Genomic DNA, 18,140 nt, shown 5'->3' with positions numbered 1-18,140 from the left:
AGGAGATAACATTCAGGAGATAACATTCATGTGGTTGCAGAACATGTATTGGTTCACTAGACCAAGCCTGCAGAAACATCTGTAATTCAGAACGGGTAACTCATGTGGGCACTGACAGACCCTGTTCAGAGCCTCATGCTGCTGATGGCCCTGGCTAAGGAACAGTTTTATAACACAGGAAACCAACAGGCAGTCTTCAGGTGTTCAGGACCACCTTCCTCAACTCAGGGAAGTACTGCTGCCCCATGAGATGCTTATCCATCAGGCTAGGACCATTCTAATCCCAAACCGGACCACTGTGTTTGTTGCTTACACAAGGGCTGACTACAAGCCTGAGTTTGAAGTCTGGTAACAGGAAAGAGCCCAAGCACATGCATGCTTAACCTCCAGCCACAGTTGTGGTGGGAAAACAGCCCCTTGTTCTGTCTGTAATGTTTCCTTTCTCTTAAGAAGCAACATCAGTATTTTATTCATAGAAAGGTGAAAGGAAATGCAAAGCCCAGACCAAAGATGAATTATGTTGCCCCATATTGTGGTGTTAACTTTACCAGGCTAATCTGTTTTCAATTGATGATTTAAGCTTTAGGCTTGGAAAATGCAGTAACACCTACCTGTTTGAATGCAACAAGAGGATCATATTAAAAGGCCTTATCAAAATTCCACCCTAACAAAACAAGCTATCAGTGCATCAGATCACTGATGAGCTTCCATGTGCAAGTGTCTCACAGATTCTTTTTAAGGTCTTTAATTCTCAGTAACTTCTGTTGGAACAAAGACTTTCCCCTAGAACAGGAAATTAAATCTCAAAAATAGTATATTCCTTGTATTCTTACCAGTTTGACTATTCACTAACTTACACATCATATTTATTTTGAAAAGCTAATTTTTCATGTAGTTTTGCTAGAGAGCCAATGTGCAAAGAGATTTCACTACATAAAACTTAATGTGTGTTCTGGTTATCTTCTGTTTGGTCCTGTAAGTAGACAGTGGGTTTATTAGTTTTTTTCATTCAGAGACCTGGTAAGGCTGAATGGTGCATCAGTTTTATTCCCCCAATTCTCAACACAGATAAAGAAGGTAACACTTATAGTAGTAAGAAGCTAGAGATGGCAAAACAAGTAACCCAGCCTGAAATTTCCTTGCAATCATCATTCTTTAATTAGAAAATGCCAAGAGCAACAAAACTTATTTTCTTAGAGAGTTTGGGTATTTTTCTTCTTGTTCAGATGGAAATTTAAGAGATGAACTATTATTCTGTGCCCCAGAAAATGGGTTAAAGCAGTGAAAAAGAACTTCCTTCAGCTGATTTGTGCAGGGATCAGTACTCCCCTCGCTTCATTTTGAATACATTTAAAAACGTTCTGTGAGATGTCACAACAAGTCTGACACCCAGCTTTCTTCTCTTCAGCAGAGGAATCAGACCCATAACCAAAATTTCACAAAGCTTCAAGAGCTGAGAGGAAAAAGTAGTAAATGTCAGGGGAAGAAGCTCTGCACATAGCCATGAACCCTGTAAGGGACCACTTCTGTCCATTTTTCACATTGTTTCATTGGGGACTCTTTCTTTTCCATCCCAGTAGTGAGAAATGAAGGTGTCTGCTGCAATGCATTCTCTGCTGCAATTCTTATCTCCTTGCAGCCCAAGAGCTGGTTGCCCAAGTATTTTGTACCCTCTCTCTGCTTTCAAATTATTCTGCTTCTAATGCAGAGACTGGCTTTTGACATCAAAAGCATTTAGAAAATTAGAGTGCAGCTCCCTGAAGCTAATTCTTCCATCATAATTCACATGGGTACTTAGAGTCCCTTGCACAAAAAGACCAAAGATAACTAAATTGACAAAGGCAGCATTGCTCTTGTACAAGTCCTTCCACTGAGCCAGATCTCACCTTTGCTTAAAGCTTTCCTGTAGCAACCTGAGACATTTACATTTACAAACAGGTAGTATCTCCAAATAATCTTTGAATGGTGAATGTAATCAAATGGGAGACAGGCAGAAAAAGGAAGGCTTTTACAAGGAAATGCTACTCTATGAGCTGATGAGATACAGCTGAGTTTCTTGTCAGAGAAAGAAAAAAAATTGAACATAGTTTGTGATGCAAAGCCAGGAATAAGTCCATTCTATTTTCAGTGGAAGCTTTTATTTGGCTCAGTAGCTGATCAGCATTTGAAGGAGCACTTCAGCTCGCTTTTTTCCCCATTGCCTCTGTCGGGCACTAGAGGGATCCTAGAGTTTTCCAACCCAAGAAAACATCCCAGCAATGCCGAGGCGGGAGCCCTGCCTTTCCCGGTCACATTAACCTAGGTGTTTCCAAGGAGAAAGATGGAGGAAAAAACTGCTCAGCGTGCCCACTGACTGCAAATATGCCGCTGAGAGTAATGTGCAAGGGGACCGCAGCCATACTCCTTTGTTTCATTAACCTCAGTGGTGCTCGCAGCTCTTCCCATCATCAATAAATAAGAGCTGACTTTGTCTTGACTGCTCTGATTGCTCAGCTAATGTGGTGACATTGGCGCCAAGGCTTGAGTCATTGTGTTTTTCAGAAATTAAATGTTTCCTTCCCCCGTCTGAAGTGATGCCAAATACCTAGGCTGCCACTACTGCAGCCCAATAAACCCTCAGGAGAGCAGTGGGGAATTGTTACTTAACTATATAGTGAGAGACAAAGTACTGACACAAATTCCTTCTAAAACAGCATTCCCCAGACACGGTTTCAAATTAACTTGTTCTAAAGACAACTATAGGCAATTTCATTCCTTTTTCTTTTAGTAGGCAGGCAAAAAATCCTCTGTATTTGACTTACCAGACCTCCATATAGAGATCCATAATTTAGTATCTCAAAGCTATACTATAAAGCTCATGGTTTATGAGGTGATGCAAAAATTTTTTTTCCTTTATGCAAAAAATCTTTTCCCACTATTGCTTAGTGGAATGATGCTTTCTGATCTCTGCATGAATATTTCTAATAAAAGTATATGCATGCATTTTAATATCTCTAACATGAATTAAAATATTTTTTTTTCTGTCTTAAAACATCTAGTGTCAACACTGCTGCTGAATATTTCATGTGAAGCATAATGTAATTTGATTAAATAATTATCTCAGGGAAAATGGTGACTGCCATTTTTTTTCTGTGCTTATTTTTCATCATCTTTGATGATTGTTTAAAGGAGAGATGCAACTGAATGACTAACTTCTAAGACTCACCTTCTCCCTCTCTCTGTCTCTCTCTGCAGGCTGCTGCTGTGCTGCATCTGAGCTAGAGGCGTTGGTTCTCTGTCACACATGGAATATTCTGAGCACGTCTCTGGTTACTTACACCCCCCCTCTGATCTCTAGGAATGTTTATGGACAGTGCACAGCGTATTGTACATGTGTCTTTCCATCTTTTCATCTTTTCCATGATACCCATTGCATTATTTCTTTCCAATAAAAGTATAGACTGTCCTTCCCCCCCCCCCCCCCCCCTTTTTTTAATATTGTAAACTTTAAATTAATTTCCATTTGGATGAAGTTTAACTTTTTCTTCTTGATCAAGTCAACTGCTCATTCCCTCTCAGGGCCGCTTCTGATTAGGCTTTATGTTAAGCCTGCATTCACATTATCTAGGTGGTGAGAGGAAGGGCAAAGTTCCTGTGCTTGTGGGGAGAACTCCATCAAGATCTTTGCATGGATGCCTAGGCCTCCAAGGAGAGGCACAGAAAAAAACCCCAAAAACACCAGCAGGAGAAAGGCACTGGATGGTCTTCAGGGTTTTGCAGACACTGGTGCACATGCCCTGAAGCAGTGCCTTAGCTCCTGGCAGCCTGGGAGAAAGACTGACTGCAGCAAATCCATTTTCTCTGAAAGCATCTCTGGAAGGATGTACATCACTGATGGTGAGTAACAAGCAGGGAACATGATGCCTTTGTCACTTTGGCAAAATCCTGCTCCCTTTGCATGGCACTGATTTACAGATGAAATGTGAGAAAACAGCAGTGGTGGGAAGTTCTCTCAAACAGCTTGAGGATGGCTCAGGAAAAGTACCGGAAGAAATGTTTGTTATCCTCACTCTTTTTATATGAAAATTTCCTGATTTACAAATACATAAAAATACTTAACAAAGTAACTTGGTCTTCCCAAGTCACTTCATTAACACTGACATACCCTTAACATGAAATATATGTAGCAGTTGCTGAGGGTATTTCTTTATGAATGAAGAAACAGACGCAAGGGCGGGACCCAGGCTTTCCTGAGCTGCATTTTGACCACTCAAAGACACATGTGGCCCAAATTACACATATGAAATCTTCTAGATAACCTGCTAAAGCCCACAAAGAAAACCAAGTGCTCAGTACTCCTGAAAATCATGCTTGAAATCAAGCTGGCTACCTAAAATTAGTGACATTTGGGGAAAAAAATGTGGAGGACTTGCTCACAGTGATGCAGCAAAATGCAGCCAAACTGAATTTAGTGTTTAAAGTTTTTCCACTGCAGTATGGGTAATAGTGTGCTCTTTAGGTTCCCAAACATATTTATCTTCACTGAACCAAAATATAGTACCTTCAAAACATTATTGCAGGCTAATACATACATGACAGAATTTTTGGTTAAGATTCCGACAGACTGACTTTTGCAGTCATGAATTATTAACAAAGTGAAATTTGCTTAGGGAGATAAAACAGAGGAGGTAAGAAAGCAGCATTTTACTCGTTCACCTCCAGCACAGGTGGGTTGGAATGACGTGTCCTGGCTCTAACAGGTGAGATGAGCTGATGCTGTAGCCCGACCGCGCCAGCCATACTGTGCGAGGAATGACTTTGGAGTATAGCAACTGTAATGGACACCCTGAGGGGGCAGATCGCTTCGAGAACCTGGTAAGTGACAAAGTAATAGGATATCTTTTATTGCCAGATTCCAGGAAAAGGCTGGAAAGCCCGGCCCTACGAAAGCAGCGTGGAAGTGAGCAGCAGCGCGGTGGCCGAGGGTGTTGTAAAGGGCGTTTTTTCACCCATCTCACTATTATTTGCTCTCTTTCTCTAGAGGAAAAGGAGGAATTAGACCGAGCTGGACTTGGAAGATCCAAACGAAATCAGGTGAGGGGCTCTCGGGAAGGTTTCCCCCCAGCAGCAAGGTAGAGCAGGGCCGGACACGGCGACACGGGCCGGTGGCTGGGCGCGGGCTGGCCGTCCCGGAGCCTCGGAGTCTCTGCAATGCAGGGGCCGGGGCGGGGCGGGGCGGCAGCGAGGGGCCGCTCCTCCACCTCCACAGGCGCGGGGGCCCTGCGGGACTTGAGCCGGGTACCCCGCGTCCTCCGTGTGCCCGTCGGTGCCGCCGTGGCGCTCAGGTAAGGAGCGTGCCGAGCCCCGTCGGAGGAGGAGGAGGGCCGGGCGGGGCGGGGGCGCGGGGCTGGCGCCGTTGCGGAGTGCAGGGAAAAGGGGGGTGGGGTGGGGGGGCAGCCGCGCGCGCTTCCCGCCTTGCGGCTGTCGCGAGCCCTTTCTGAGGGCACCCCGGTTCTGAGGGTGCCCCCTCCCCCCGTCCGTCCGTCCGTCCGTCCTTCGGTCCCTTCTTTGGGCCCTTCAGTCCCGGACCCAGATCGGAGTTCTCCGCGGGTCGCCCCCCGCCCCACCTCCCGGAGGTAAAAATGGAGCGGGGCGGCCGCCCGGTAACGCCCGTTTTACCTTCCCGGGGGCGGCTGCCGCTGAGGGCTCAGAGCATCTCCGCGCTGCAAACCCCTCCGTGGGATGTGAACCTCTGTCCTCTCCTGCCCCCACCCCTAAGCTTCTCTAAGGGGATCTGCGCGGCTGAACAAAGAGCGTTGTGTGAGGCGAGGGCTGTAAGCGCTGTTAATTTGCATAGGGGAAGGGGGGGAAAAAAGAAACCCCACCACCTAAAAAAAATGTATTGCACGGAACGGGGAGGAAACAGCCGCGCACGGGAGCCCAGCGGCGAACAATGCCTTTTTATGTCGGAGAAAATGATGTAAAAATGTGCCCGGCTCAGATGGCTGCAGGTAGGAGCCGTAGGCGTGTGCTGCGCCGCGCTGCCGTGGTGCTGCACCGAGCCGCCCGATGAGCCGAGCTCGCCTTCCTCTGCCCTGTACCCATCCCAGGGAGACACCCCGACCTGCCCGACGGATAGGATGTGCTCTGTGGAGCACCTTCGGGAAAGAAGGGGGTGTGCCGCATGCCGGGAGAGTTGGCTCTCCGTACGGAAAGATACCAACATGGTCAGTTTCTCTGGGTTAAGCACTTTCGGTTTTCTTCCGAATAAAAACGTTCTCTTGTGGTTTTGGTGGATTTTCGTGTAGGATTCTTCCTGATACAGAGGTGTAGGTTTTCACTTGTAAGTGAGCATTAGCGTGGAGAGTAGTATTTTAACATAGCAATTAACAGAATAGCAATTAACATAGCATTAACATGCGGTAGAATGGGATGTATGCACATGTATGTTGTAAGTCTTACTTATTCTAGGTCTCTAGCATCAATTTTCATAATTTGTCATGCCAGTAAATCGTACTCCATCCTTCCTGAAAAAATCACTTGCTGTCCAGCATTTGTGCTGCTTATTGTTCAGAAAACCTGTCCCTTTTGTTTTCAGAAGGGTTCTTCCATGTGAGATTGAGCCACATATTCTTTTGGTTCTGTTTCTTCCCATTTTCTCCACAAACCTTTGATTCCTCTCCATGAAAGAGCCTGTTTCTTTTCACCTGTGCTGGTTTAGACTGGCAGGGATGTCTAGACTACAGATCTCATAGCTGAAGGACTCAAGAAGAGGCTCGGCTGCAGAATGTATTTATTTTTCTATAGCTTCTTTCCCTTCCCTCCTCACTGAATGGCGTCAGCGTCTCAGCCCTTGCCTGGAAGAGAATGTGCTGAGAGGGCACGACATAGTGAAGTTGTCCCTGAGTTACGTCATCCATCACGAAGAAGTGATTCACGAACAGTGAAAGACTGGCCACTTCCCCTGAGCGTGCTACAAGCTCTCTTCAGTTAGGGTGAAGGCAGTCCAGTTAAGTTTGTGGATGGTTGTTTATTTCTCCAGCTGATGTTCTGAAAGTGTGATATATACAGAGGAGCCCAAGCTCACCTGTGTAGTGCCTAGGACTGGGAACCACGAATGCCTCACTGTCTGTTTCATTTACAAGACACTGGTGGTGCGCTCAGCAGTGGGCAAGACCTCAGTCTTCATTGGTACCAGTTTCCTGGAGCTCAGGCATTTACAGGTGAGCTAAAGTAACACACTGAAAATAACCCCAGTGGCTTTGTGAGGCTGTTCTGCATGGTAATGAAATTCGCAGGTGAGCCCTGGCACAGGGCTCTGGGAGCAGGGATGATCTCAGCAGTGCTGCATGGTGCCATAAATTCTGTCTCTTCTCATCTTTTCTTATTTCGTCAAGGGAAAGGATTTGGTTTTTGGAACTTTTCAGTTTGTTGCACCCATATTGCACATTTCCTGTGGGTATTTGAGAGAAGCCAAAGAGCTGTCATCCTGAGAATCAGAAGTTGCTGTTCTTCTTGTGGAGAGTTTTAGCACACTGGAGGGCAGGTCATTGTGCTTATAATGCAGTTTGTTACGTAAAGCAGCATTTGCAGCCTTGATGTAGAGGACTGATGTAATTATTATGGTATGTTATATCATACCCACTTAGCTGTGTTCTTTAATATGCGTGGATGATAAAGAAATAGTTGTAATTGAATGACCCCTGAGGCGCTGTGCCTAGGCAGGAGCGATCTGATCACAACAGTCCCTAAATGAATTGCTGCATTCTGTGGGTTAAGAATACCCTTGTTGCTAGATGTTTTTTCCAGAAGCATACCTTTCCTTTCAGTTTGTCATGCTCCTTTCCATACAAGTTACCGTTTGCTAAACCAGATACCTGAATTCACAGAGGAAGCATTTGCTGTGTGTGCTGACAGAGCGGGCTCTGGCCCCTCCAGCTCTGGCACTGTGCTCACTTAACAACGGTCTGTGGAAGTTGCTAGAAATATCTAACCACAGAAACAGGGCTGAGGCCCATTGCAGATTCTGCTGGGCTGTTTCAGCTTCACCTCCCGATGTGGCACGTCACACACGTGTTGGAGACAGGTTTGTTTTCTTAATGGGGTTGAAAGAAGAAGAAGAAGTAAAAAAGGATTTAGGTTGTGAGGACTTTATGACGGAGGCTTTCCGAAAGTCACCTTTTGATTGATGTCTCTACAAAGGCACAAGGTACTGACAGAGCTTGTAATATATCTGCAGCATATGAAGGATCTGAAGTCTGATCTGCCATAGTGGGACAAATGATAATCAGCTTAAGAAAGGAAAATAAAAGCTCTACTTGTGCCTAAAGCCTGAGTTCCTTACAGATATTTTGCCTACAGTGCAGGTAGTGGCTGTGCTGAGAACTGATCTGATAAAACTTCTGGCTCACGGTCAAAGAAAAAAAAAATCCACCCCTTGGCTTTATCTGGATTTCAGAAAAGGCATTTCTGGCTGCAGGACACTTGAAGCTGAATTGGAGCCTTAACTAGGAAGGGATTAGGGAGTGTTGCATTTAAGATGCACACAAATAATGACCAGAAATTTGGAAAGGTGTAATAGGGGTCCTAAGACTAAGTAACTTCCCAAGGTCCTTTCTAAACTGAGTTATCTGATGATTTAGATATTTTGGGTTTTGTGCTATCTTTAAGTCCATGTGTGCACTTGATGAAGAAATAAAGGTATGCATGTGCAGATATGTAGAATTGTTATTGTTTCTTAAGACTCAAGGATGCTTGTTTTGATCCATCTGTATTTATTCAGTTCAGACACGTGCTTAATTGTGCTTGAAAGTCAGCTTTAGGCACGTTTAAAAATTAAGCATGTTTTTACAGAAAAGACAATGTTTTTTATGAAAAGAGAAAGAGGATAAGTTCATGGTGTGTGGGCTCAGTGTTGTAAACCCCTTGATGATATTTAGAGATACCAAGTACTTCAGAGAAAGCATGGAAATGTGCAGTGTTCTCTGATACCATGACATGGCTTATCTCTTCCCAAACACACCTGCACACGCTAAGGCAGAGTATGGGTGGGTCTTGACATATTTAGGGTTGGTGCTTTTCTTCCATCCTCCTGTTTCATATACAGGTGTGCTCATTAGCAGCAGTTCTGTACTGCATCTCAGTTAATAAGAAAAAACAGCATGAGACTTATTTCCGTGGGGTGGAGCTGATTTAGAGGATTGGTGCTGGAAAACAGAGATGGTTTAAGCTGCCTACCTCAGTAAAGGAAAAAGCTTTTATTTTGTGGGAAGGTTTAATAACAGGTTATGCTACTAAACTGTACAAGGGTGTTTTAGAGGGACGTTCAGTGTGACATTTGTAATTGCTTTCTAGGTATCAGAGGAAAGAACTGATGTATCCATGGGGTTAATTTGGATTGTTGTGGCCACATGGGTTACTGTACTAGCTGTTAAGAGGATTTGAGGTCTTGATTGACCCATTTTACTTTAACACTAATTGTTTGCTGTTGTATTAAGGAGAAAAGACGAGCTAATCCTTATGGTTTTACACTCACTTCTGTTTTTCCCTGCAGCAGTCTCACAGATGAAACTGATCTTTGTTCTTTTGTCTTGATTGGGGAGGTGGCAGAAAGGGATAACAGACATCAGCTTCAGAGCGTTAGTGTTTGTACTCAGTATCCTTCATCTTCGTTAGGGTGCCAGTTTGAAAGGAATTATGGTGAAAAGGTGTGGCTTGGTCAATTCTCTTTGTTTTCTGCAGTCTGTGAGACAGGTTAGTGCTGGTTGATAGGCTGGACCGGTGTTATGATACGCTGTTTCTCTTCTAGCATTTTTAAAGTACACTTTTTTCTAACTTTCTGTGATGTAATATGACTATTTATTACACTACAGAAACAATTTATTTAGCATGTGATGCTTCCAGATAAAATATATGTGTTTCATAAAATATATATATATATAAAAATTAAAAAAATATAAGTATATAAAAAAATATGTGTTTCATATAGTAAAAGGGAGACAATGGCCTTATTACAACCAGCAGGGTTAAGTGGTGAAAATCAGAAAATCAGAAACTGTGATGAGCTCATTGAATGTGTACCTGACTTGCACCATCTGGAAAGAGACAATGCCATTTGCAGCTCTGTTTTCTGATTACTGAAAATCTGGGGTACTTTTTGAATTCAGGGCAATAATCAGTTTACACCTGACAGTTCTTAAGTTATGGATTTGTAGGTGGAATTAGGGTCCTCTAGCAAATTTTCCTCCTTTATTTATACTTGGCACTCATGTGTACAAGGAGCTGAGGAACATTCCTTGTCAAGCCCCCAGCAAGAAGTAGGAAGATTTCTTTTAGTACTTCTAGTAGTTTTAAGACAGTTAGATTGCAGTAGCTTCCAGTGAGTTGAGTCTATGAAAAGTTACTTTTCTCTCTGTGAAACTTGTAATTTTATTCCCTAAGAGAATTTTAAATTAAATTTCAATAGCTGTTTGCCAAATTAGCTGTATTTAAAGTATATACAACCTCTGGATAAACAAGACAAAACTCCCAAACAAACCAAACCCAATAGTCCAATCATGTCAGCTAACTTGGCAGCATTTAATTATAGGACCTATTGATTCAATTAACCCTATGTTTTCACTTTGTTTTCTGGAGAGAATGATAGGAGCTGGTTTCTGGTTTAGAACTAGGAACTGTCAGTTCTGTCTTTAGGAACATAGATTATCTCTTAGGACAGCTGCTTGGCTATGCAAAACTTGCCACTTTGCTGAGGTTCCGATCTTGGATGAACAAAGCTAGGAACTGTCTCAAAACACAAACATATTATGAAGGTTCTGAACAGAGTTTGGGATGTGCTTTTGAAACTCCTCCATTGGTGCAAATTTGATCCACAGATGAACAGTAGAAAATGCTGTAGACATTCAGAAGTGGCCTGTGTGCTTCACTGCTGGGCCAGAATCCTGTATCTGCTGGCTGTGAGGAAGGATGGATTGGCCTCCTTCCCTTTGTGTCTCAACCATGGCTGTGCCTGGAGGGGCTTCAGCTGAGTTTGAGGTACAGCTGAGTTTCTCTCCTTTTGTTCTCCTCACTTTGTGTAGAAGGTATCTGAATAGTCTGTGCAGCAAGGGCAATTGCAAGGTGCCAGACATTAAGTCCAAGGACACCCTTTTCTCCGGGAAGGCTCAGAGTCTGAGAGGGACTGTGAGGAAACTATTTTTTTTGTGTCCGCTATGAAATGGGCTGAAAGTGCGTGTTCAAAACCCTTTGACTTTAAGGAGGGGTCAAGCATGGATTTGAATTCTACTTAGCTGGAAATATGGTCAGCTTGTTTTAGCTAACCAGATCTTTTCATGCCAAGTTACTCTGCTTTCCTCAGCAGTCCCTCTGTGACTGGGTCTGAGCAGATAGATCTGATCCCCTCATGGGGACTTTGGCCAGACCCAAGGCCATATGCTGTGCCACAGCCTAGTGCTAACACTTGCTAATGTTAACGTGCTTTTGCTGTCCCTGGCTGATTGTTGGACGAAGAGACCCCACAGTCTTCTAATGTCCCTCCCGATTCTTGCAGCTGATGTGTGATGTCTAAGGTGTGCCTAGGCATCCCTTCCTCTTGTGACCATGTAGTATTGCTCAGACAGCAAAGCTTCTCCTTTTGTTTGAAGTGCTGCGACTGTGGCTTGATGACCAGCAGCTCTGTGTTCACGTGTAGGTTTCTGCTGACAGAGGACTCCTGCTTGGCATATCCCTGGCTGCTGGTGCCTGATGTGCTCTCAGGTGCTGGGCTGCTCCTCGTGCAGGCCGTGTTACAGGGTGTGCCGGGCAGCAGCCTGCCCTGCCTGTTTGCAGCAAGACTCTAGTCATGCGTGTAGGCATTTGTCTGCTTCCCTTGAGTGTGCTGAAACTAATACTGGCTTTTGTTTCTATCAGCAATTAGAAGATTGTTCAAGGAGGCTGGGGAAATAAAAAAAACCAAGGGCTCGAAAAGGAGACATGCAGGGGTGGAGCTGGATGATTTGCAAAGGCAGAGAACAGACCTTGGTCAAGGGGTGGTCTGGATGGTTGGTCATTCATATCCCATCCTTCTTGTCCATCTGTAGCTTGTGGGTGGGAAAGCATCACAGATGAAAGCAGATATGGTGGCCCTAAGCTGTTTGGATACCCCCTCTTCTGTCAGTGCTCCCCTGCTACCTGTATTACAAAAGACATACTGCAGGGAGGCAGCCGCAAGAACAGAAGGGATATGTCTGAAATAAGAGTGACAGCTCCTCCAGATTTGCATTAGAGTTCTTGATTTGCACTGTTAGGGCAGCATTTGGGCAAAAGGTTACTCACAGCATGCTCGGAACATACCTGGAGTCAGTGTCTGTGTTGCCAGGAGTCCAGAGCAGACCTAGGTATTTAGGGATGTGGCGAAGTGTGTCTGGAAGGATGTGCCCATCCTCTATCTATTGCAACATGATTGATTTGATGTCCTATAAAGAAAATCTCTTCCACGAAAATGATAAAGAAACATATAAATCAGGAAGGAAGCTGTATATTTCTTTTGTTTTAGAGAGATGAAATATGTGTATTTCTTGAGGTAGTGAAGGGAAAGTTGGCAAATTTGTGAGAGAGTTGTCTTGGTTTGAAAGACTTTGAAGTAACTTTGAAGTTAAGGGGCTTTGAGGCAAAGAAATAAGTTATTTACTCATATGTGTGTGTGACCAGGCAAACAAGCAGCAAACAGCGCACTCCCAGTCCCGTTCTCTCCAGAGCTTTCCCCTCGCTGCAGTTCCCGTCACGGCCGCCAGGGGCGCTGCTGGCTCCCGGCCGGGCAGGCGGGCGTGACTCCCCTGCCTGCAGGGGGCGCTGTGGCGCATCCACCCCTGGTTAATGGCGGGCGAGCCAGCGGGAGGGATGGAGAAGGCGCTTCCTTTACAAACCCGTGGGGCAACCCGTCCCGGTGCCCCTCTGGACGGTGAAATGAGCTGCAGCAGGAACAGCAGATGTGGGCACACCCCAGAGTGACAAATAAAACATAGCAGAAAGTCTGCAGCCATAGCAAGAACCACAGGGGGTTGGGCAGACACGGGGTATTGAGGTAAAATATAGTGAAAAACCCAAAGCAGCAGCAGAAGACAGCTGGGGCTGGGCAGCAGCAGCCAGGCTCCTGCAAGCAGCCAGGAGAGGCTCCTTTGGAGTGGGGAAGGGGCTCAGGGTCCCAGGTTTTCCCTTGAGACACCCCAGTAGATGGTGATGGTCCTTTCCAGTGTGATCGGGTGTTACTGAGGTCCCAGTTCACCGGCTGCTCCTACGAGCAAAGGCTCACTCATGGTAAAGAAGAAGCAGTATCGGGACTAGAGGCCGCAGTGGCACTGAATTCTCCCCATGGTAGCAGCAACTTGACATTCCCCTCTGACCCGAGAGTGAGCGAGGAGCTGAGCCCAGCCAAAATCTCTCCCTTAAGATTGCCTCTTAAGTACCAATCATTATCATCTCTTAGGCAACAAATAGGACAAAGTCCCTGAGAGAAAGAAAAAAAAAAAGAAAAAAAATCCTAACCTCCAACAAGAGTAATTAAAAAAAAAAAGGAAAGCAAACAAACCCCTGTGTGTGTGTGTGGAATGCTTAATAACCTGATTCATTCCGAAGAGCAAAGGATAGAGTGTGGTAAATAAGCTTTCATTCCGTGTTGTTCTGCAAAGTTAAGCTGTCAGGCTGTAGGGAGCTGGTTGTGCTTCTGAGTAAAACGCAGCAGTATATTGAATCTAAGCATTTCTTGTTACCCATGTGCTGTTTGTTACAGCATATAATAAATTTATGTTTAAACTTTTAATAAAAGGCATTTTGTATTACTGCAAATTAATATATATAGTTTTATATCCACAGGTTGCCAAAAATAGCAGAAGTGATTTATAGATAATACTTACAGTCTTTTATTTTAGATAATTTTAATGATGTGCTCCTAGTGTTTCTTAAAACATTAGCAGTATTTTGAATGCAGTATTAAAAATTCTTCTAAATGCACCTTTCAGTACAAATAGTTGAGAATGTTTTTTGTGGATTGCATTTGGGGAAAAAAAAGTCCAACTGTATGCACTTAGAATGACCTTTAGTACTCTTCTCTGAGCAAAAAAAGCTGAATTCACTTAAGCTTTTTTTTTTTTCCTTCACTTGTTTTGGTCCACTGTACGTTTCCAGCATCACTCTTAGCAACAAATGGAATTAATAATTTGTTGCAAAGTTCTAATTGATAATTACAGGCACTTGGAAATTAGAAACACATTTCTCATTTTACCATATTTATGGTCTTGATACTTCAGATGCTGGAATGTGTGTTTATTGAGATGGCAGTGCTGGTATCACTGATCTGCATCATGACCTGTAATTGCCAATAGGCACAGTCAGTCAGTCCTTTCCTGCCAGCCAGCCCTGCAGACCGTGAGTCTGTTCAGACTCTGACCTTTGGGAGGATGCTGATTTGTGAAAGTGCTGCCAGTGTTGCTTGATGTGCACTGAGCAGCTCTAATTTTGGGGACTTCTGTCCTTTGATTCCTCTGGACTAAGTCTTTGAACCCTGTATTGCACGTTCAGGCTTTGTGACACTTATGGTAAGTAAGCAGTATCTGCTGAAACAATGCCTTGTTCAATGCTTTGAAAACTTTTTAGGAGCTTGATTCTGCTTTTTGTTTTTTAGCACAAATGGATTTGTACACTGCTATTTATGAGAGTAGTCCTTGACTATAACTAATTTATTTTTTAAAAGATGCTGACAGTGACAATATTTAATTGGTGAAAAGTGTTCACCTCTCTGAGCCAGCAGATAAAAATGCTACTGGCTGTTTTAAGGCAGATACTCCTTCTTTTGGGTGATGCCATGAATTTTCTGTTTTATTCCAGTGATAGGAACAAAGCAACTTGATGAATGTGCAAGCTGTACTTAAAGTAACTTGTTTACCCTTCAAATTAAGTATTTTAGGACTGAATTCTTTCACCACCTATTACAAGCAGGAGGAGGGAGTAAATACTTGGAAAAAAATATTGGGCAAAACGAATGTATTCCATACTTCAGGACATGAATCCATGTTTACTACCAGGGTCAGAAAGACTTCCCTGCACTGACACTTGCAGGTTTGGAATTATGGAGCATTGCTCTAAAATACCTGTGGCTGGCACCAGGTGATTTGCCCCTACTGCTCTGCCAAACTCATGTGAATTTAAGTACAGAGGTTTCAGTTACTTGGAAGATTTGAGTTATTTTTGTTTCTAATTTGTTTTACATACTGATAGAAACTGTAATTTTTATTTTTTTTTCTGAAGAGGATGACATTTTCTTCTGCATTTTAAGTTATTGCAGGATCCATCTCAATGACACTGCTTATTCCAGTGTGCAGTGGAATAAGTGAGTTGTCTGTATCCTGGGATGGGGAGACAATGAATATTTTACCTCTACTGTGTGTTTGTGTTTTCTGTAGCAGCATTTTTGGTGCCTTTTTCTTGCTTGCCTAAGGGAGAGGGAGGGTCAGTGAAAAATGAGCTTTCCTCCAGTTAGAAAGTGATCTGTGGGCACATTAAAAAGGCAGGAAAAAAGAGATCAGGGAAATGTGCTATGTTTTCACTTGAAAAAACTAGCTATGGAGACTTGTCTCAGCTATTAGAGGTAGGTTCAGAGCTGACAGGTCAGTAGGAATAGAATTTGCCTGTTCCAGCAGCTGTTGAACAACAGATAAAAAAGAAGTGGCTATCTCCTTATATTCACCTCTTTTCACCATCCAAGCACGCCATCATTTTCTTTAGGATTCTGTTCCTTTCATGCCTTTGCATTTGGAAAATCTGGTGGATTTATCTGCCCTGCTGCTCTTACCTGCAGGCAAAGGTTCATCTAGATTGAAGTGTAATCCTCCTAGATTAATAAATAAGCCCTGCGCCATGTCTGTGTCACTAAGCAGATGAGTAGCTCTTTGAAGAGTGTTTTGAAGCTTGTGAAAATAATTTCTAGCCGAAACTTGAGTTTTAAAAGATATTAAAATATACAGATAGTAAAATGAACAAGCAAGTAAGTGTGCCTCAAGAATAAAGGTACTGTATCTTTCGTCACTTAATATATCCCTTTCAGTGGTGGATTTACTTCGTAGCTGAACTTGAAAATCTTTCACAACTGGCACTGGTAATTTCCTCTTCCAGTGTTGGTTTGTCTGCATTTATCTCTTTCAGTTTGTTACCTTTCAGTTTAATCACTCATTTTGTATTGAAACATAGCTCTGGGCAGAGCGCCACGTAACTGTGAAACCTGCTGCATAGACGAAACTGTGGAAAAGGAACATGTGATATTCTTCTGCTGGATTTTGTTTTGAAATGAGGTGTTGCTTGTTTTCTGAGGAGCTTGGGATCATGGGCAAGACAGCTGTGGGATCAGCAGTGCAAATGAGCTTGGTGGGGCTCTGGGATAGTGGTGAGAGCTGCTGGCGTGTCCATCACAGGTACGCTGTTGGTTTTGGTTTTAGGTTGTCCTGTTTGTTTAGGTCTTGATCTGCAGCTGAACCGGAGAAGCTCTTCTGGGCTTGGAATGATTTGTGTTGCAATTTTCTGGGCAAATTTTAGCTTTGTCTGTGTATCCACCAATAAATCAATCAGGGCCTGTCATGTCCCCCGGGGCAGTGAAGGTGTAGAGTGGCTACAGACTCTGCTGATGACTGATGAGACAGTGGCTCTTCGGGGTACTTGGGTGCCCAAGACCAGCAAAGCAGATTCCTGGCTGCTGGGCAGAGCAGGCATTTTTGCCCTGTGTGTCTCTGAGCAGCAGCTGTTTCCATTTCGTAACCTGCTAATTCCCAAGCACAGATGGAGGATCCTGACTCTGTAGAGTTCCCCAGCTCAGACTGCTTTTCTATACACGGGGAGGAGTCACAAGAGCTTCTGTCTTTGCTGTAAAAATGAGTTTTCCCTCATGCTTGAGAAATACTGACACAATTTTTCTGTGCATGCCACTGACCCTGTTATTCGTACATAATCAGTCTGAAACATTCCTGAGAACTGACTACTGCAAGTAAACAAATAAATATTTTCTGGATTTGGCCTGAAGAGAGATGAGGTGGAACTGAGATACAGGCTGTGAGATGTGCCTGCCAAACACCATGGTAGCAGAGAGAAGCTTGTCTCCACCTGACCTTGGGGGAGGAGATGTGATGTGGCAGATGCTCTGTGGAGAGGAGCTGGTGGAGAAGTGCTGTTGAGTCTGTGCCATTAATTGTCACAAATGGCAGCCGAACAGGGACTTAAATAGGCAACCAGTGGCTGCACTGGTGACGATGCTCAGCTGAACTTTATAGGGGGCTGAAACAAAGCTCAGGGGCTGAAACAAAGCCCATGGTGCCGATTGACCTTTCTGCAGGATGGAAGGTAAGCAGCTGAAAATTATGGGGAGTGATGTATCCCAGGAACATAAAGATATCCCAGAGACGATGCAACTGATTTTGAAAAAGCATGTCAGGAAAATTGAATCTACAGATTTGAACAGACTCTTGTTACGGGCTAAAGACTGTGATCTGACTCTAAACAGCAGCAATGTTTTCAACCATCAGATATGGGATGCTTCAGGGGACGCTTTGTAGTACCAAGTTACGTGGGGTGACAGAGCGCTGTCAGAGCTTTTGTGTCCATGGTGGGCAGTGTTTGAGGCGCTCATGGCACGTGTGGTACCTGGAGACCAGAAAAAGGAGGGCACTTGTGCTGCCTCGACAGTCGCACCGGCCCCTTCTGCGCCACCATCGAGCGAAACACAACCTTCTAATCATAATAATAATAATCATAAGCTTGTCGGGGCTGTGGAAGGCGAACTGGAGAATGGCCCCTTTGCCCCCCATCCTTTTGATCCTGGGGTGCAGCTTGATCTTTTCCACCCCAGTCTGCATGATGGATGGGCAGCGGTGAACAAACAGCTACTGCAGAGCTGTAGGGATGTGGATTTATTGCAAGCTTTTCTGGTCCTTTACCAGCCCAATCAACCACCTAGATGGAAAGGCTTGCCTTATGGTATCATGAAAGAGCCTGGCAGCACTACATCCCTGCTCCCTGCACATGGCAGGATTTACCTGGGGAAGGGAAGAAGCATGACCAAGATGAACTGTATCCTACAGACTGCCTGCATTGTTCTGATTGCTTCTTGTGATGGATGATACTGTAAGAATCCTGATTTGAAAGTT

General features: G+C 44.1%; 1 protein-coding gene across 1 annotated transcript in view; it reads left to right on the top strand.

Moving 5' to 3' along the window:
• Nucleotides 1-5,267: 5,267 nt before the first annotated feature.
• MAP2 (microtubule associated protein 2) overlaps nt 5,268-18,140 on the top strand; it is a 226,405-nt gene continuing 213,532 nt past the window's right edge. Inside the window, exon 1 of the mRNA XM_041411690.1 lies at nt 5,268-5,324. The gene's annotated coding sequence lies outside the window, so the exon portion shown is untranslated. The remainder of the gene's footprint in view (nt 5,325-18,140) is intronic.

Source organism: Onychostruthus taczanowskii, unplaced genomic scaffold (assembly GCF_017590055.1).
Source record: "Onychostruthus taczanowskii isolate IOZ18803 unplaced genomic scaffold, ASM1759005v1 scaffold37, whole genome shotgun sequence".
NCBI classification, from domain to species: domain Eukaryota; kingdom Metazoa; phylum Chordata; class Aves; order Passeriformes; family Passeridae; genus Onychostruthus; species Onychostruthus taczanowskii.
This window is presented reverse-complemented; position numbering and strand designations above follow the sequence as displayed.